The following is an 18143-nucleotide window of genomic DNA, read 5'->3' as shown; positions in this document are numbered from 1 at the left end:
CTGTCGGAGGGTCAGTGCTGAGGGAGTGGGCACTGTCGGAGGGTCAGTGCTGAGGGAGTGGGCACTGTCAGAGGGTCAGTGCTGAGGGAGTGGGCACTGTCGGAGGGTCAGTGCTGAGGGAGCGGGCACTGTCGGAGGGTCAGTGCTGAAAGAGTGGGCTCTGTCGGAGGGTCAGTGCTGAGGGAGTGGGCACTGTCGGAGGGTCAGTGCTGAGGGAGTGGGCCCAGTCGGAGGGTCAGTGCTGAAAGAGTGGGCTCTGTCGGAGGGTCAGTGCTGAGGGAGTGGGCACTGTCGGAGGGTCAGTGCTGAGGGAGCGGGCACTGTCGGAGGGTCAGTGCTGAAAGAGTGGGCTCTGTCGGAGGGTCAGTGCTGAGGGAGTGGGCACTGTCGGAGGGTCAGTGCTGAGGGAGTGGGCCCAGTCGGAGGGTCAGTGCTGAGGGAGTGGGCACTGTCGGAAGGTCAGTGCTGAGAGAGTTGGCACTGTCGGAGGGTCAGTGCTGAGGGAGTGGGCCCTGTCGGAGGGTCAGTGCTGAGGGAGTGGGCACTGTCGGAGGGTCAGTGCTGAGGGAGTGGGCACTGTGGGAGGGTCAGCGCTGAGGGAGTGGGCACTGTCGGAGGGTCAGTGCTGAGGGAGTGGGCACTGTCGGAGGGTCAGTGCTGAGGGAGTAGGCCCTGTCGGAGGGTCAGTGCTGAGGGAGTGGGCACTGTTGGAGGGTCAGTGCTGAGGGAGTGGGCACTGTCGGAGGGTCAGTGCTGAGGGAGTGGGCTCTGTCGGAGGGTCAGTGCTGAGGGAGTGGGCACTGTCGGAGGGTCAGTGCTGAGGGAGTGGGCAGTGTCAGAGGGTCAGTGCTGAGGGAGTGGGCCCTGTCGGAGGGTCAGCGCTGAGGGAGTGGGCACTGTCGGAGGGTCAGTGCTGAGGGAGTGGGCAGTGTCAGAGGGTCAGCGCTGAGGGAGTGGGCACTGTCAGAGGGTCAGTGCTGAGGGAGTGGGCAGTGTCAGAGGGTCAGTGCTGAGGGAGTGGGCACTGTCGGAGGGTCAGCGCTGAGGGAGTGGGCACTGTCAGAGGGTCAGTGCTGAGGGATTTGGCACTGTCGGAGGGTTAGTGCTGAGGGAGTGGGCCCTGTCGGAGGGTCAGTGCTGAGGGAGTGGGCATTGTCGGAGGGTCAGTGCTGAGGGAGTGGGCACTGTGGGAGGGTCAGCGCTGAGGGAGTGGGCACTGTCGGAGGGTCAGTGCTGAGGGAGTGGGCCCTGTCGGAGGGTCAGTGCTGAGGGAGTGGACACTGTCGGAGGGTCAGTGCTGAGGGAGTGGGCAGTGTCAGAGGGTCAGTGATGAGGGAGTGGGCCCTGTCGGAGGGTCAGCGCTGAGGGAGTGGGCACTGTCGGAGGGTCAGTGCTGAGGGAGTGGGCAGTGTCAGAGGGTCAGTGCTGAGGGAGTGGGCCCTGTCGGAGGCTCAGCGCTGAGGGAGTGGGCACTGTCAGAGGGTCAGTGCTGAGGGAGTGGGCCCTGTCGGAGGCTCAGCGCTGAGGGAGTGGGCACTGTCAGAGGGTCAGTGCTGAGGGAGTGGGCACTGTCGGAGGGTCAGTGCTGAGGGAGTGGGCACTGTAGGAGGGTCAGTGCTGAGGGAGTGGGCTCTGTCGGAGGGTCGGTGCTGAGGGAGTGGGCACTGTCGGAGGGTCAGTGCTGAGGGAGTGGGCCCTGTCGGAGGGTGAGTGCTGAGGGAGTGGGCACTGTCGGAGTGTCAGTGCTGAGGGAGTGGGCAGTGTCGGAGGGTCAGCGCTGAGGGAGTGGGCCCTGTCGGAGGGTCAGCGCTGAGGGAGTGGGCACTGTCAGAGGGTCAGTGCTGAGGGAGTGGGCACTGTCGGAGGGTCAGTGCTGAGGGAGTGGGCACTGTCGGAGGGTCAGTGCTGAGGGAGTGGGCACTGTGGGAGGGTCAGCGCTGAGGGAGTGGGCACTGTCGGAGGGTCAGTGCTGAGGGAGTGGGCACTGTCAGAGGGTCAGTGCTGAGGGAGTGGGCCCTGTCGGAGGGTCAGTGCTGAGGGAGTGGGCACTGTCGGAGGGTCAGTGCTGAGGGAGTGGGCCCTGTCGGAGGGTCAGTGCTGAGGGAGTGGGCACTGTGGGAGGGTCAGCGCTGAGGGAGTGGGCACTGTCGGAGGGTCAGTGCTGAGGGAGTGGGCACTGTCGGAGGGTCAGTGCTGAGGGAGCGGGCACTGTCGGAGGGTCAGTGCTGAGGGAGTGGGCCCTGTCGGAGGGTCAGTGCTGAGGGAGTGGGCACTGTCGGAGGTTCAGTGCTGAGGGAGTTCCGCACTGTCGGAGGGTCAGTGCTGAGGGAGTGGGCCCTGTCGCAGGGTCAGTGCTGAGGGAGTGGGCCCTGTCGGAGGGTCAGCGCTGAGGGAGTGGGCACTGTCGGAGGGTCAGTGCTGAGGGAGTGGGCACTGTGGGAGGGTCAGTGCTGAGGGAGTGGGCACTGTCGGAAGGTCAGTGCTGAGAGAGTGGGCACTGTCGGAAGGTCAGTGCTGAGGGAGTGGGCACTGTCGGAGGGTCAGCGCTGAGGGAGTGGGCACTGTCGGAGGGTCAGTGCTGAGGGAGTGGGCACTGTCGGAAGGTCAGTGCTGAGAGAGTTGGCACTGTCGGAGGGTCAGTGATGAGGGAGTGGGCCCTGTCGGAGGGTCAGTGCTGAGGGAGTGGGCACTGTCAGAGGGTCAGTGCTGAGGGAGTGGGCACTGTGGGAGGGTCAGCGCTGAGGGAGTGGGCACTGTCGGAGGGTCAGCGCTGAGGGAGTGGGCACTGTCGGAGGGTCAGTGCTGAGGGAGTGGGCACTGTTGGAGGGTCAGTGCTGAGGGAGTGGGCTCTGTCGGAGGGTCAGTGCTGAGGGAGTGAGCACTGTCGGAGGGTCAGTGCTGAGGGAGTGGGCACTGTCAGAGGGTCAGTGCTGAGGGAGTCGGCCCTGTCGGAGGGTCAGTGCTGAGGGAGTCGGCCCTGTCGGAGGGTCAGTGCTGAGGGAGTGGGCTCTGTCAGAGGGTCAGTGCTGAGGGAGTCGGCCCTGTCGGAGGGTCAGTGCTGAGGGAGTCGGCCCTGTCGGAGGGTCAGTGCTGAGGGAGTGGGCTCTGTCGGAGGGTCAGTGCTGAGGGAGTGGGCACTGTCGGAGGGTCAGTGCTGAGGGAGTGGGCTCTGTCGGAGGGTCAGTGCTGAGGGAGTGAGCACTGTCGGAGGGTCAGTGCTGAGGGAGTGGGCACTGTCAGAGGGTCAGTGCTGAGGGAGTGGGCACTGTCAGAGGGTCAGTGCTGAGGGAGTCGGCCCTGTCGGAGGGTCAGTGCTGAGGGAGTGGACACTGTCGGAGGGTCAGTGCTGAGGGAGTGGGCCCTGTCGGAGGGTCAGTGCTGAGGGAGTGGGCCCTGTCGGAGGGTCAGTGCTGAGGGAGTGGGCACTGTCGGAGGGTCAGTGCTGAGGGAGTGGGCCCTGTCGGAGGGTCAGTGCTGAGGGAGTGGGCCCTGTCGGAGGGTCAGTGCTGAGGGAGTGGGCCCTGTCGGAGGGTCAGTGCTGAGGGAGTGGGCCCTGTCGGAGGGTCAGTGCTGAGGCAGTGGGCCCTGTCGGAGGGTCAGTGCTGAGGGAGTGGGCACTGTCGGAGGGTCAGTGCTGAGGGAGTGAGCACTGTCGGAGGGTCAGTGCTGAGGCAGTGGGCCCTGTCGGAGGGTCAGTGCTGAGGGAGTGGGCCCTGTCGGAGGGTCAGTGCTGAGGGAGTGGGCCCTGTCCGAGGGTCAGTGCTGAGGGAGTGGGCACTGTCGGAGGGTCAGTGCTGAGGGAGTGGGCCCTGTCGGAGGGTCAGTGCTGAGGGAGTGGGCCCTGTCGGAGGGTCAGTGCTGAGGGAGTGGGCACTGTCGGAGGGTCAGTGCTGAGGGAGTGGGCACTGTCAGAGGGTCAGTGCTGAGGGAGTGGGCACTGTCGGAGGGTCAGTGCTGAGGGAGCGGGCACTGTCGGAGGGTCAGTGCTGAAAGAGTGGGCTCTGTCGGAGGGTCAGTGCTGAGGGAGTGGGCACTGTCGGAGGGTCAGTGCTGAGGGAGTGGGCCCAGTCGGAGGGTCAGTGCTGAAAGAGTGGGCTCTGTCGGAGGGTCAGTGCTGAGGGAGTGGGCACTGTCGGAGGGTCAGTGCTGAGGGAGCGGGCACTGTCGGAGGGTCAGTGCTGAAAGAGTGGGCTCTGTCGGAGGGTCAGTGCTGAGGGAGTGGGCACTGTCGGAGGGTCAGTGCTGAGGGAGTGGGCCCAGTCGGAGGGTCAGTGCTGAGGGAGTGGGCACTGTCGGAAGGTCAGTGCTGAGAGAGTTGGCACTGTCGGAGGGTCAGTGCTGAGGGAGTGGGCCCTGTCGGAGGGTCAGTGCTGAGGGAGTGGGCACTGTCGGAGGGTCAGTGCTGAGGGAGTGGGCACTGTGGGAGGGTCAGCGCTGAGGGAGTGGGCACTGTCGGAGGGTCAGTGCTGAGGGAGTGGGCACTGTCGGAGGGTCAGTGCTGAGGGAGTAGGCCCTGTCGGAGGGTCAGTGCTGAGGGAGTGGGCACTGTTGGAGGGTCAGTGCTGAGGGAGTGGGCACTGTCGGAGGGTCAGTGCTGAGGGAGTGGGCTCTGTCGGAGGGTCAGTGCTGAGGGAGTGGGCACTGTCGGAGGGTCAGTGCTGAGGGAGTGGGCAGTGTCAGAGGGTCAGTGCTGAGGGAGTGGGCCCTGTCGGAGGGTCAGCGCTGAGGGAGTGGGCACTGTCGGAGGGTCAGTGCTGAGGGAGTGGGCAGTGTCAGAGGGTCAGCGCTGAGGGAGTGGGCACTGTCAGAGGGTCAGTGCTGAGGGAGTGGGCAGTGTCAGAGGGTCAGTGCTGAGGGAGTGGGCACTGTCGGAGGGTCAGCGCTGAGGGAGTGGGCACTGTCAGAGGGTCAGTGCTGAGGGATTTGGCACTGTCGGAGGGTTAGTGCTGAGGGAGTGGGCCCTGTCGGAGGGTCAGTGCTGAGGGAGTGGGCATTGTCGGAGGGTCAGTGCTGAGGGAGTGGGCACTGTGGGAGGGTCAGCGCTGAGGGAGTGGGCACTGTCGGAGGGTCAGTGCTGAGGGAGTGGGCCCTGTCGGAGGGTCAGTGCTGAGGGAGTGGACACTGTCGGAGGGTCAGTGCTGAGGGAGTGGGCAGTGTCAGAGGGTCAGTGATGAGGGAGTGGGCCCTGTCGGAGGGTCAGCGCTGAGGGAGTGGGCACTGTCGGAGGGTCAGTGCTGAGGGAGTGGGCAGTGTCAGAGGGTCAGTGCTGAGGGAGTGGGCCCTGTCGGAGGCTCAGCGCTGAGGGAGTGGGCACTGTCAGAGGGTCAGTGCTGAGGGAGTGGGCCCTGTCGGAGGCTCAGCGCTGAGGGAGTGGGCACTGTCAGAGGGTCAGTGCTGAGGGAGTGGGCACTGTCGGAGGGTCAGTGCTGAGGGAGTGGGCACTGTAGGAGGGTCAGTGCTGAGGGAGTGGGCTCTGTCGGAGGGTCAGTGCTGAGGGAGTGGGCACTGTCGGAGGGTCAGTGCTGAGGGAGTGGGCCCTGTCGGAGGGTGAGTGCTGAGGGAGTGGGCACTGTCGGAGTGTCAGTGCTGAGGGAGTGGGCAGTGTCGGAGGGTCAGCGCTGAGGGAGTGGGCCCTGTCGGAGGGTCAGCGCTGAGGGAGTGGGCACTGTCAGAGGGTCAGTGCTGAGGGAGTGGGCACTGTCGGAGGGTCAGTGCTGAGGGAGTGGGCACTGTCGGAGGGTCAGTGCTGAGGGAGTGGGCACTGTGGGAGGGTCAGCGCTGAGGGAGTGGGCACTGTCGGAGGGTCAGTGCTGAGGGAGTGGGCACTGTCAGAGGGTCAGTGCTGAGGGAGTGGGCCCTGTCGGAGGGTCAGTGCTGAGGGAGTGGGCACTGTCGGAGGGTCAGTGCTGAGGGAGTGGGCCCTGTCGGAGGGTCAGTGCTGAGGGAGTGGGCACTGTGGGAGGGTCAGCGCTGAGGGAGTGGGCACTGTCGGAGGGTCAGTGCTGAGGGAGTGGGCACTGTCGGAGGGTCAGTGCTGAGGGAGTGGGCACTGTCGGAGGGTCAGTGCTGAGGGAGTGGGCACTGTCGGAAGGTCAGTGCTGAGAGAGTTGGCACTGTCGGAGGGTCAGTGCTGAGGGAGAGGGCACTGTCGGAGGGTCAGTGCTGAGGGAGCGGGCACTGTCGGAGGGTCAGTGCTGAGGGAGCGGGCACTGTCGGAGGGTCAGTGCTGAGGGAGTGGGCCCTGTCGGAGGGTCAGTGCTGAGGGAGTGGGCACTGTCGGAGGTTCAGTGCTGAGGGAGTTCCGCACTGTCGGAGGGTCAGTGCTGAGGGAGTGGGCCCTGTCGCAGGGTCAGTGCTGAGGGAGTGGGCCCTGTCGGAGGGTCAGTGCTGAGGGAGTGGGCCCTGTCCGAGGGTCAGTGCTGAGGGAGTGGGCACTGTCGGAGGGTCAGTGCTGAGGGAGTGGGCCCTGTCGGAGGGTCAGTGCTGAGGGAGTGGGCACTGTCGGAGGGTCAGTGCTGAGGGAGTGGGCCCTGTCGGAGGGTCAATGCTGAGGGAGTGGGCCCTGTCGGAGGGTCAGTGCTGAGGGAGTGGGCACTGTCGGAGGGTCAGTGCTGAGGGAGTGGGCACTGTCGGAAGGTCAGTGCTGAGGGAGTGGGCACTGTCGGAGGGTCAGTGCTGAGGGAGTGGGCCCTGTCGGAGGGTCAGTGCCGAGGGAGTGGGCAGTGTCGGAGGGTCAGTGCTGAGGGAGTGGGCCCTGTCGGAGGGTCAGCGCTGAGGGAGTGGGCACTGTCGGAGGGTCAGTGCTGAGGGAGTGGGCAGTGTCAGAGGGTCAGTGCTGAGGGAGTGGGCCCTGTCGGAGGGTCAGCGCTGAGGGAGTGGGCACTGTCAGAGGGTCAGTGCTGAGGGAGTGGGCACTGTCGGAGGGTCAGTGCTGAGGGAGTGGGCACTGTCGGAGGGTCAGTGCTGAGGGAGTTGACACTGTCGGAGGGTCAGTGATGAAGGAGTGGGCAGTGTCAGAGGGTCAGTGCTGAGGGAGTGGGCCCTGTCGGAGGGTCAGTGCTGAGGGAGTGGGCACTGTCAGAGGGTCAGTGCTGAGGGAGTGGGCCCTGTCGGAGGGTCAGTGCTGAGGGAGTGGGCACTGTTGGAAGGTCAGTGCTGAGAGAGTGGGCACTGTCGGAAGGTCAGTGCTGAGGGAGTGGGCACTGTCGGAGGGTCAGCGCTGAGGGAGTGGGCACTGTCGGAAGGTCAGTGCTGAGAGAGTTGGCACTGTCGGAGGGTCAGTGATGAGGGAGTGGGCCCTGTCGGAGGGTCAGTGCTGAGGGAGTGGGCACTGTCGGAGGGTCAGTGCTGAGGGAGTGGGCACTGTGGGAGGGTCAGTGCTGAGGGAGTGGGCTCTGTCAGAGGGTCAGTGCTGAGGGAGTCGGCCCTGTCGGAGGGTCAGTGCTGAGGGAGTCGGCCCTGTCGGAGGGTCAGTGCTGAGGGAGTGGGCTCTGTCGGAGGGTCAGTGCTGAGGGAGTGGGCACTGTCGGAGGGTCAGTGCTGAGGGAGTGGGCTCTGTCGGAGGGTCAGTGCTGAGGGAGTGAGCACTGTCGGAGGGTCAGTGCTGAGGGAGTGGGCACTGTCAGAGGGTCAGTGCTGAGGGAGTGGGCACTGTCAGAGGGTCAGTGCTGAGGGAGTCGGCCCTGTCGGAGGGTCAGTGCTGAGGGAGTGGACACTGTCGGAGGGTCAGTGCTGAGGGAGTGGGCCCTGTCGGAGGGTCAGTGCTGAGGGAGTGGGCCCTGTCGGAGGGTCAGTGCTGAGGGAGTGGGCACTGTCGGAGGGTCAGTGCTGAGGGAGTGGGCCCTGTCGGAGGGTCAGTGCTGAGGGAGTGGGCCCTGTTGGAGGGTCAGCGCTGAGGGAGTGGGCCCTGTCGGAGGGTCAGTGCTGAGGGAGTGGGCGCTGTCCGAGGGTCAGTGCTGACGGAGTGGGCCCTGTCGGAGGGTCAGTGCTGAGGGAGTGGGCGCTGTCCGAGGGTCAGTGCTGAGGGAGTGGGCCCTGTCGGAGGGTCAGTGCTGAGGGAGTGGGCCCTGTCGGAGGGTCAGTGCTGAGGGAGTGGGCCCTGTCGGAGGGTCAGTGCTGAGGGAGTGGGCACTGTCGGAGGGTCAGTGCTGAGGGAGTGGGCACTGTCGGAGGGTCAGTGCTGAGGGAGTGGGCACTGTCGGAGGGTCAGTGCTGAGGGAGTGGGCCCTGTCGGAGGGTCAGTGCTGAGGGAGTGGGCCCTGTCGGAGGGTCAGTGCTGAGGGAGTGGGCCCTGTCGGAGGGTCAGTGCTGAGGGAGTGGGCACTGTCGGAAGGTCAGTGCTGAGAGAGTTGGCACTGTCGGAGGGTCAGTGCTGAGGGAGAGGGCACTGTCGGAGGGTCAGTGCTGAGGGAGTGGGCCCTGTCGGAGGGTCAGTGCTGAGGGAGTGGGCCCTGTCGGAGGGTCAGTGCTGAGGGAGTGGGCCCTGTTGGAGGGTCAGTGCTGAGGGAGTGGGCCCTGTCGGAGGGTCAGTGCTGAGGGAGTGGGCACGTCGGAGGGTCAGTGCTGAGGGAGTGGGCCCTGTTGGAGGGTCAGTGCTGAGGGAGTGGGCCCTGTCGGAGGGTCAGTGCTGAGGGAGTGGGCACTGTGGGAGGGTCAGTGCTGAGGGAGTGGGCTCTGTCAGAGGGTCAGTGCTGAGGGAGTCGGCCCTGTCAGAGGGTCAGTGCTGAGGGAGTGGGCCCTGTCAGAGGGTCAGTGCTGAGGGAGTGGGCACTGTCGGAGGGTCAGTGCTGAGGGAGTGGGCCCTGTCGGAGGGTCAGTGCTGAGGGAGTGGGCCCTGTCGGAGGTTAATATTTTTGAAGACACTGTGATTTCTGACGTGAAGTTTGATGCAAAACATTTGTTTCACTTCACTGCCATCTGCTGGATCCCTTTTGGAAGTGCAAATGCAGATGGCGGCTGCTGATCCGGCCCTGATACATTACAAAGTCATAGAGTCATACAGCATAGGCACAGGCCCTTCGGCCCAACTCATCCATGCCAACCTGCTCTCCAAAGCTAAACTAGTCCTCCTTGCCCGTGTTTGGCCCATATCCCTCTTGACCTTTCCTGTCCATGTACCTGTCTAAATATCTTTTAAATGCTGTAACAATACCAGCCTCCATCCCTTCCTCTGGCAGCTCATTCCATACACGCGCCACCCTCTGTGTGAAAGTGTTGCCCCCCAGGTCTCTTTTCAAGCTTTCCCCTCTCACCTTAAACCTGTGCCCCTGGGCAAAAGACCTTGTCTATCCATCCTATCCAGCCCCCTCATGGTTTTATAACCTCTATAAGGTCCCCCCTCAGCCCCCGACGCTCCAGGGAAAATAGCCCCAGTCTATTCAGCCTCTCCCTGTAGCTCAAACCCTCCCACCCTGGCAACATCCTCGTAAATCTTTTCTGAACCCTTTCAAGTTTCACAACATCCTTCCTGTCGCAGGGAGACCTGAGCTGTGTGCAGTATTCCCAAAGTGGCCTCACCAGTGTCCTGTATAGCTACAACATGACCTCCTGAGTGAAAGCACTGACCAATGAAGGCCAGCGAACTGAGAACCTCCTTTGCCACTCTGTCCACCTGCAGTACCACTTTCAAAGAACAGTGCACCCAAACCCTTCGGTCTCTCTGTTTAACAACACTCCCCACACGGTCCTCTCGTCAGCTGTGTAACTCCTGCCCTGGGCTTGTCCGTCCAAAATGCAACACCTCGCTTTTATTACCATTATACTCCATCTGCCACTCCTCAGTCCACAGGCAGTTGTCTCCTTAGGCACCCTCTCCATGCCACCAATTTTGGTGTCATCTGCAAACTTATGAAACAGGCCTCCTGTATCTCGTCCAGACCGTTTATAGAGATGATTGACATCAGCGGACCCAGCACCAAATCTTGCGGTACACTGCCGGTCACAGGCTTCCTGTCTGAATGACAACCTTCAACCACTACCCTGTGTCTCCTACCATTAACCAAAGTTTGTATCCAATTGTCTAGCTGTGCCTGGATCCCATGTGATCTAACCTTACTAACCCGCCTACCATGAGGCACCTTGTCGAACACCTTGCTAAAGTCCATGGAGATATTTACTTCGTCAAATTTTTGTCAATGTCAAATTTATGAAACATGATTTCCCATGCACAAAGCCATGTTGACCGTCCCTAATCAGTCCTTGCCTTTCCTAACACAGTTTAGTCCTGTCCCCTCAGGATTCCCTCCAACGACTTACCCACCACCGATGTCAGGCTCACTGGTCCATAGCTCCCTGGCTTTTCCTTCCCACATTGCCTCAACAATGGCCCGACATTAGCCACCCTCCAGTCTTCAGGAACCTCACCTATGGCTTTGATGATACAAATATCTCTATCAGGTGCCCCACAATTTCCGCCCTAGCTTCCCACAGGATACACTTGATGAGTCCCAGGGATTTATCTACCTTTATACATTCCAAGACCCCCAGAGCCTTCTCTTCTGTGATGTGGGCCCTTGTCAGGACATCGCAGTTTACTTCCCTGAGGCTCCTAGCTTCTACGTCTTTCTCCACAGTTATTACTGACACAAAATATTCATTTAAGATCTCACCCATCTCCTGGGGCTCCACATGTAGATGGCCACATTGATCTCTAAGGGGCCCTATTCTTCTCATATCCTTGTAGAATCTATTTGGATTCTCCTTTACCTTAGATAACGCCTCCAATTTTGTTGTCATCTGCGAACTTACAAAACAGACCTCCTGTGTCTCATCCGAACTGTTCGTGGAGATGATGAACAACAGTGGACCCAGAGCTATCTCATTTCCACTTTTTGGCCTCATGGTTTCCCTCTTCAGTGTTCTCCCACACTCCCCAGACTCCTCGAGGGATTCACTCGATCCCAGCTGCCTACACCTCCTTTTTCTTGTCATCCAGCATTCCCTACATCCAACCGGCCTTGCTCCTCATACGAACAAGAATAGGCTCTCCCTGTCTCGTTATTTCACTTCCGAAAGCCTCCCGCTCACCAGGTATCCACTTACCCACAAACAGCCTCCCCCAATCAACTTTTGAAAGCTCCAGTCCAATCCCATCAAAATTGGCCTTGTCCCACTTTAGAACTTTCACTCGTGGGCCGGGCCTATCCTTTTCCATGGCTATTTTAAAACTAATGGAATTAAGGTCCCAAAGTGCTGCCCCATGAACTGCTCACCACTTGCCCTGCCAAGTCACCCCTTGTCTTATGGAAAACATTCTTCAGTGGGGTGGTGCAACTTGGAACTCCAATAACTGGGATGCAGCCCACAACACCAGAGACACAAACAGAACCCTAAGGTGAACAAATACAAGGGTCTAGGCCCGAAACGTCATCCTTCCTGGCCCTCTGATGCTGCTTGGCCTGCTGTGTCCATCCAGACCCACACCTTGTTATCTCAGATTCTCCAGCATCGGCAGTTCCTACTGTCTCTGAGACAATGACTACAGGCTCCTTTTAAAAAGGAGATTGTTTGGTTATAGTCAACACACACTACCAGAAGGGTCAAACGTAGACCAAACAAGCCCAGGGATTCCATGGTGATGAAAGAAAGAAGATGACCAAGAAAAATCAGAAAAAAGGGTGACTCAGACAGATGTCATTTCCAAGTGAAAATCAGGTGGATTATCGAAAGAACACGAGGAAAATGAACAAAGCAGTCAGCGAAGCAAAGAGAGAACATGAGAGGAGAGACTGTGAGCTCACTTAAAAGGATATCCCGATAAGTATATGAATAGAAAGAGAGCAGTAACTTGAGGTTGTGACAATAAAGCTGATGTACACAAGGAGGTCACGAGATATGAATTAAATATTTTGTTTACATCTTTACTAGGACAAAGGACACTGCCAAAGTCGAAATGAAAGAGGGTGAAGCATTGATCAGCTAAAAGTTGGTAAAGGGAAAGTATTATATAGGCTGACTGCACGTAAGGCTCATCTGTCACAGGACACAGAATCTGACAGTTTTGGAAAATGTGAGGAGGAGGCTGCAGAATTTAAAAGGTCAGGGGTGGCACGGTGGCTCAGTGGTTCGCACTGCAGCCTCACAGCACCAGGGACCCGGGTTCAATCCCAGCCTCGGGTGACTGTCTGCATGGAGCTTGCACATTCTCCCCGTGTCTGCGTGGGTTTCCTCCGGGTGCTCTGGTTTCCTCCCACAGTCCAAAGATGTGCAGGTTAGGTGGATCGGCCATGCTAAATTGCCCCCAGTGTTCAGGGGTGTGTGGGTTATAGGGGGATGGGTCTGGGTGGGATGCTGCAAGGGGCCAGTGTGGACTTGTTGGGCCGAAAGGCCTGTTTCCACACTGTAGGGAATCTGATCTAATCTAATCTAGAAAGGATCAGTGCATTGGTATTGAATATAGAATAATAATATAGTATAATAAAATCAAGAAAACTCCCAAGTCGGTAAAGATGCAGAGAGCCCTGGGTTAGTTTATGTCATTCTAGGGGACAGAAGATGTTGCAAAAGTAGCAAATGAAGGAAAGCGAACTCCGGGTTTCAGCAATAGGGACACCCCACTGATTATATAAGGGCCACAGGTTTCAGGTTTGGCACTAATTTTTCAGGCAGCTCTGAGCAAAACCATCTTTACAGCAGCCAAGCAGCATCTCAGGAGCACAAAAGCTGACGTTTCGGGCCTAGACCCTTCATCAGAGAGGGGGATGGGGGGAGGGAACTGGAATAAATAGGGAGAGAGGGGGAGGCGGACTGAAGATGGAAAGAAAAGAAGATAGGTGGAGAGAGTATAGGTGGGGAGGTAGGGAGGGGATAGGTCAGTCCAGGGAAGACGGACAGGTCAAGGAGGTGGGATGAGGTTAGTAGGTAGATGGGGGTGCGGCTTGGGATGGGAGGAAGGGATGGGTGAGAGGAAGAACAGGTTAGGGAGGGTGTTCCTGCTACCTTCGGTTGGCATTGTTGTGGCACTGCAGGAGGCCCAGGATGAACATGTCATCGAAGGAATGTGAGGGGGAGTGGAAATGGCCAGGAGACCGGCTCACCACCTTCTCCTCCGGGGGCATTAATGACATGCAACAAATGCTGGTAACAAACGGGACACTCAGCACCAGGGGCCCCGGGTTTGATTCCACCCTCGGGCGACTGTCTGTATGGGGTTTGCACGTTCTCCCCATTTGCTCCGGAGGTCCAGTTTCCTCCCACAGCCCAAAGGTGTACAGTTTGGGTGGATCAGCCCTGGGAAATGGCTCAGAGTATCCAGGGATGTGGATTAGCCATGGGAAATGCAGGCTTACAGGGATAGAGGAGGGGGAGGGTGGGTCTGGGTAGGATGCTCTGCAATCGGCCAAATGGCCTTTGCCTAGACTGTAATGGGTCCTAAGGTGGTGGGGACTGACTGAGCTGGAGTTCTGTGTGAGACTCGACGAGCCATAAGTTTACAAGTTTGTTCACATTCAGGTAAAGTGTAGAAATGGCCTCAGGCAGTCATACCCAGTGTAACCTGAGCGGGTAGGCAGGTGGGCAGCAGCTAAGTGACTTTCTCCTCCTTCAGTTCTTCTCTCCCTATCCCACTCTTTCTCACTCTCACTCTATCTCTGTCACTCACTCTCCCTATCCCACTCTCTCTCACGCTATCTCTCTCACTCTCTCTATCTCACACTCTCTATCCCACCCCCCACCCCTTAATCTCTCTATCTCTCTCACTCTCTCTATCTCATTCTCTAACTCACCCTCTCCCACTCTGTCTCTCTGTCCTCCCTCTCTTTCTCACATTTATTCTATCTCTCACTCCCCACTCTCTTTCTCTTTGTCTTTCTCACACATCCTCTCTCACCCTCTTTATTTCATCTCACACACTCACATCCTCTCTCTCTTTCTTTCTCATACTCTCTTTCACTCATTCTCTACGTCACTCATTCTACCTCACATTCTCTCTACTCACTCTATTTCACTCTCTCTCATTCTATCTCACTCTCCATCTCACTCTTTATCTCTATCTCACCCTCACACTCTCTCTTTCATTCTCTCACTTTGTATCTCACTCTCTCTGTCTTTCCACTCTTACTCTTTCTCTAGCTCTCACTCTCTCTCACTCGTTCTTTCTCACAATCTCTCTATCTCACTCTTTGACAACCGCCTCTATGACGCTCACTCCATCTCTCTCTGTCTCTCTCTCTCAAATTCACTCTTTCTCTGTCAGACATTCTCTCTCACACTTCTTCTCACGCTGTCTCTCACACTTCTCTCCCTTTACTCTATCTCATTCACTCGCTCCTTTCTGGCTTCTCGTTCTAATATGAGAAGGTCCCTGTTATCCACACTCTTATCTGATTCGCCCTTTCCCAGCGTCAGCCCTAGTTTATATGAACAATGTTAGTTCTGTTCGGTTTTATTGGTAGAGGGATTGAGTTTTGGAGCCATGAGGTCATGTTGTAGCTGTATAAAACTCTGGTGCGGCCGCACTTGGAGTATTGTGTACAGTTCTGGTCACCGCATTATAAGAAGGATGTGGAAGCTTTGGAAAGGGTGCAGAGGAGATTTACTAGGATGTTGCCTGGTATGGAGGGAAGCTTTTATGAGGAAAGGCTGAGGGACTTGAGGCTGTTTTCATTAGAGAGAAGAAGGTTAAGAGGTGGCTTAATAGAGACATACAAGATGATCAGAGGGTTAGATAGGGTGGACAGTGAGAGCCTTTTTCCTAGGATGGTGATGGCTAGCATGAGGGGGCATAGCTTTAAATTGAGGGGTGAAAGATATAGGACAGATGTCAGAGGTAGGTTCTTTACTCAGAGAGTAGTAAGGGTGTGGAATGCCCTGCCTGCAACAGTAGTAGACTCGCCAAGTTTAAGGGCATTTAAATGGTCATTGGATAAACATATGGATGATAACGGAATAGTGTAGGTTAGATGGGCTTCAGATTGGTTTCACAGGTCGGCGCAACATCGAGGGCCGAAGGGCCTGTACTGCGCTGTAATGTTCTATGCTGCCTGGACTGGAGGACAGGTCTTATGGGGAAAGGTTGAGGGAGCCAGGGCTTTTCTTATTGGAGCGAAGAAGGATGAGAGGTGACTTGATAGAGGTTTACAAGATGATGAGAGGCATCAATAGGATGGATAGTCAGAGACTTTTTCCCAGGGTGGAAATGACTATTATGAGGGGACATCATTTTAAGGTGATTGTCGGAAGGTGTAGGGAAGATGTCAGAGGTAGGTTCTTCACACAGAGAGGGGTGGATGTGAGGAATGCGCTGCCCTCAGTGGTAGTGGAGTCAGATACTTTAGAGACATTTAAATGACTCTTGGATGGGCACATGGTGGATAGTAAAATGTAGGGTATGCAGAGTAGATTGATCTTAGCAGAATAATAGGTCAGCACGAACATTGTGGGCCAAAGGGCCTGTACTGTGCTGTACTGTTCTACGTGTACAAACTTTTATGTCTTCTGCCCGACAGAAAAGGGTAGGAGGTATAACCGGGGTGAGATGACCTTTGTTTATGCCAGTTGCCTTCCCGAGGCAGTGAAAAGTATTGATGGAGTCCGTGGATGGGAGGCTGGTTTGCACCGTGGACTGTAGTTCCTGGTGGTTTCGGGAAGAGGAGTTGCCATACCAGATTGCATCCACTTAGGATGCTCAATGTGGTGCAGCAACGCAAACTGGTAAGGTGTCTTTATAGACGTGGTGAATTTCCCTAGCCTCCTCAGGAAGTACAGGCTTTGCTGTGCTTTCTTCACCAAAAAGCATCAACACGGATGGACCAGGACACACTGATGGAACTTGATGCTTTCAACCATATGCAAACAGAGGCATGCCCTCCACTCTGCTTCCTGAAGTCAATGACCAGCTCCTTTGTTTTGCAGACACTGATGTACAGAGTCTTGACTTTACACCACGCCATTAAACACTTTACCTCCTGCTTGTACTCTGTCTCGTCATTGTTTGAGATCAAACTTGTAAATGGAGGTGCTGTGGAATTTAGCCACACGAGCGTGTGTGTGAGTGTGAGTGAGCAAGAGTGAGCGAGAGCGATGGGAGACTGTGGGAGAGCGACGGGAGACTGTGGGAGAGCGACGGGAGAGGGTGGGCGGGCGAGGGTGGGCGGGCGAGGGTGGGCGGGCGAGGGTGGGCGGGCGAGGGTGGGCGGGCGAGGGAGGGCGGGCGAGGGAGGGCGGGCGAGGGAGGGCGGGCGAGGGAGGGCGGGCGAGGGAGGGCGGGCGAGGGAGGGCGGGCGAGGGAGGGCGGGCGAGGGCGGGCGGGCGAGGGCGGGCGGGCGAGGGCGGGCGAGGGAGGGCGGGCGAGGGAGGGCGGGCGAGGGAGGGCGGGCGAGGGAGGGCGGGCGAGGGAGGGCGGGCGAGGGAGGGCGGGCGAGGGAGGGCGGGCGAGGGAGGGCGGGCGAGGGAGGGCGGGCGGGGGAGGGCGGGCGGGGGAGGGCGGGCGGGGGAGGGCGAGCGGGGGAGGGCGAGCGGGGGAGGGCGAGCGGGGGAGGGCGAGCGGGGGAGGGCGAGCGGGGGAGGGCGAGCGGGGGAGGGAGAGCGGGGGAGGGCGAGCGGGGGAGGGCGAGCGGGGGAGGGCGAGCGGGGGAGGGCGAGCGGGGGAGGGCGAGCGGGGGAGGGCGAGCGGGGGAGGGCGAGCGGGGGAGGGCGAGCGGGGGAGGGCGAGCGGGGGAGGGCGAGCGGGGGAGGGCGAGCGGGGGAGGGCGAGCGGGGGAGGGCGAGCGGGGGAGGGCGAGCGGGGGAGGGAGAGCGGGGGAGGGAGAGCGGGGGAGGGAGAGCGGGGGAGGGAGAGCGGGGGAGGGAGAGCGGGGGAGGGAGAGCGGGGGAGGGAGAGCGGGGGAGGGAGAGCGGGGGAGGGAGAGCGGGGGAGGGAGAGCGGGGGAGGGAGAGCGGGGGAGGGAGAGCGGGGGAGGGAGAGCGAGGGAGGGAGAGCGAGGGAGGGAGAGCGAGGGAGGGAGAGCGAGGGAGGGAGAGCGAGGGAGGGAGAGCGAGGGAGGGAGAGCGAGGGAGGGAGAGCGAGTGTAAGGAGTATAGCAGGGGGCTGAGTACTGGGGCACTGGTATTGCAGAGGTGGTGAACTCTGTTCTCTTTATCGACCACAGTCTTATGGGTTAGCAAGTGGAGAACCCAGCTTCAGTGGACTGAGCAGAGTCCTAAGTTTCAGAGTTTGGAGATGAGTTTGGTTGGGCTTAAGCTGTTGAAGGTAGAGTTGTAGTCAACGTGAGGCTTTATCAGGTGCTTTCTGGAATTTCATATCAGCAACGTCCATAAACATTACCATATCCAGTACCTCAGTCACCCCTTCAACAAATTCAGTAAGGTTTGTCAAGCATGACCTGCCCATCACAAATTCACACTGGCTCTCTGATTAACTCTAAACTTCCATGGTGCTCAGTGGCCCTATCTTTGAAAGCAGACTCCAACAATTTTCCCACCCCAGATGTTAAACTAACCAGTCTGCAATTCCCTGGGCTTCCTCTCTCAGCCTTCTTAAAAAGAGGAGCGAGGTGTGCAATTTCCCAAACTGGAGGGATGACACCTGCGATAGGGATGTCTGAAAGGTTATAGATAGGCATCTACAACGTGCTCCCCCCCCTTCCTTTAACACCCTCAGAGGGTAACCATCAGGTCAGAGCTGTACGCCAGTGTTACACAGTGACAGACCCGTCCCCACCGGTACTGTACCCCAGTGTTACACAGTGACAGACCCATCCCCCACCGGTACTGTACCCCAGTGTTAGACAGTGACAGACCCGTCCCCACCGGTACTGTACCCCAGTGTTACACAGTGACAGACCCATCCCCCACCGGTACTGTACCCCAGTGTTATACAGTGACAGACCTGTCCCCACCGGGACTGTACCCCAGTGTTACACAGTGACAGACCCGTCCCCACCGGGACTGTACCCCAGTGTTACACAGTGACAGACCCGTCCCCACCGGGACTGTACCCCAGTGTTACACAGAGACAGATCTGTCCCCACCGGTACTGTACCCCAGTGTTACACAGTGACAGACCCGTCCCCACCGGTACTGTACCCCAGTGTTACACAGTTACAGACCTGTCCCCACCGGTACTGTACACCAGTGTTATACAGTGACAGACCCGTCCCCACCGGTACTGTACCCCAGTGTTAGACAGTTACAGACCCGTCCCCACC

The sequence above is a fragment of the Stegostoma tigrinum genome, chromosome 27, assembly GCF_030684315.1.
Source record: "Stegostoma tigrinum isolate sSteTig4 chromosome 27, sSteTig4.hap1, whole genome shotgun sequence".
Taxonomy (NCBI): domain Eukaryota; kingdom Metazoa; phylum Chordata; class Chondrichthyes; order Orectolobiformes; family Stegostomatidae; genus Stegostoma; species Stegostoma tigrinum.
This window is presented reverse-complemented; position numbering follows the sequence as displayed.